General features: G+C 38.9%; 1 protein-coding gene across 1 annotated transcript in view; it reads right to left on the bottom strand.

Moving 5' to 3' along the window:
• The window catches only part of LOC102207007 (uncharacterized), a 10,928-nt gene that overhangs the window by 4,022 nt on the left and 4,643 nt on the right, over positions 1–2,263 (bottom strand). The window lies entirely within an intron of this gene.

Here is a 2,263-nt window from a genome sequence, read left to right as displayed (position 1 = left end):
ATATATATATATATATAGGATATATATATATATATATCCTCTGTGCACTGGCAATGCAGCAGGCCCACCACTTGCAGGAGGGGTTGTTTGGTGCATTGTGGACTGGGTTGCAGTCATAGGCAGAGTTTCAGTTGAGGTTGATTCAAGTAATGACTAAGATGAATCCTAGGTGAGTCATGTCATACCAGGAGGAGGTCCTGGGACAAACCCAGAACATGCCGGAGAGACGATATTTCTCAGATGGCTTAAGAATATGTTGGTAACCGTTCTTAGCATAGTGTGCAGTGTAAGTAGCAGGCCAAAAAAAGCAGATTAACACTGTCTGAAAGTCATGTCTTTATGAAATATGAAAGAATTTGACAGTAGAAATACAGATACAGTCCTGATCAAAAGTTTAAGACCAATTGAAAAATGCATATTTTTCGTGGTTGGATCTTAACAACAAGAAGAAATGGGAGTGAAACAAAACATTTTTTGAGCATGCAGTTAATTGACAACAACATTTAAACTGAAACAGGTTGGATTACAGCTGATAAAAAGTTTAGGATCACATGTCTTTAAAAGGCCAAATCTGTGCAAAAATGTGGATTCATTGTCATTTCCTGTCAGGTAGTCACACTGTTTTTAATCAGGACAACCCTACAGTACACAATGCTGCAGGACAAGGGACTTCTTTCAGGAGCATAACATCACTCTTTTGGACCATCCTGCATGTTCTCCTGATCTAAATCAAACTGAGAACCTTTGGGGATGGAAGGCAAGGGAAATTTACAAAAATGGAAAACACAGTTCCAGACAGTAGATGTCCTTCGTGTGGACGTCTTCATCCCTTGGAGAAATGTTCCCACTCGTCTCATGGAAACGTTTGCATCAAGCATGCCACAACAAATTTTTGAAGTGATCTACAATAACGGTGGAGCTGCTCATTACTGAGTTCCTGTTTTGAACTTTGATTTCTGGGGGTTTACTGGGTTTTTGGGAGGTGTGGTCCTAAACTTTTGATTAGCTGTAAAACAGCCTGTTTAAACACATTGAGAGTCATATATCATATCATTTCAAACAGGGGTGATCCAGTAATGCTGCACTGGTGAATTAGACTAACTATTCACTTTAGCTAGAGTTATTAAGTTAGCCAAAGTGTTGGGATGCTGTGTAAGACATAAATCAAGCTAAAATACAATGGTCTGGACATTCTTTTGCATGTTTCCCTACTGTAGGGGTCTCTGCAAGCATGTGGGGCTCTGAGAGGGTCCAAGATGACAACTTTGGAAATCTACTAAAAACAGTCGATCATATTTGTCAAAGCTGAACCCAGGGCAAACTAAGCTAAATTAGCCTTTTTAGCTAACAACTACAAGAAGCATAACAGTTACTGTTAGGTTATCATTTGTTTACATTTGTTTACAAGCCTTGTGCCTTGCTTGTATTTTGCTTGCTGCAAAATAAACAAAATTAATTAATTTAATTAATTAATTAAAGCAACAAAAAAACCCGGCTCTTTTTAGTGAGCCGGGCCAAAAGAGCCAGTTCTCTAAAACGAGCCGGAAATCCCATCACTACCGAATGTTTGACCCAAAACACTGAATTTAAGAACTGAAATTGAATGGTGAGAAGTGAAACTGAAAGCATAATTAAATGTAAAGAAGGATGGAATACAATTTCAAATTAATTCAATTTCATAATGTAAAATTCAGTTTCAATTTAGTGATGATCATTTTTAAACCAATAAATTGAATTTCAAATTAGGCTAATTCAAATTCAGTTTTAAAAAGCATTTACTCAAGTTACAATTCAGATTCAATCTGAGCAATTCAAATTCAAATTTAACTTATTCAAATTCAGTTTCGGATGGCACAAAGTTCTGGGGCCTGTTCTTCGTACGTCGCTTACTACATCTAAGATCAAATGACACATCCAAGACCAAATCATCGCGCTAACCGTGAGCTCGCTAATCCGGTTCTCCAAACACACCTGCTGTTGGCGATTAGTACAGCTGGATGAAGTAATGTGAGATCACTGGGTGTCGTAAAAGGGGCTACGCATCGATGGTAGAAACATTGATCGGCAACCCTCTGATTGGTCGGCGAAAATGCCGAAGGAGTGCGCTCGGCTCGATATTTTTCGGCAGCAGAGCAAGAACCCTTGAGTGAGGGATTTCAGGAGTTTCAGAGTTTAATCAGAACACAAGGGAACACTGCAAAGGCTGCAAAAGCAAGGAGAGAGGGCTGGCAGAAAGTTGCTGACAAATTAAACTCGTAAGTAA

This window comes from Pundamilia nyererei, unplaced genomic scaffold (assembly GCF_000239375.1).
Source record: "Pundamilia nyererei isolate P.nyererei 1_Seehausen unplaced genomic scaffold, PunNye1.0 scaffold00304, whole genome shotgun sequence".
Lineage (NCBI taxonomy): Eukaryota > Metazoa > Chordata > Actinopteri > Cichliformes > Cichlidae > Pundamilia > Pundamilia nyererei.
This window is presented reverse-complemented; position numbering and strand designations above follow the sequence as displayed.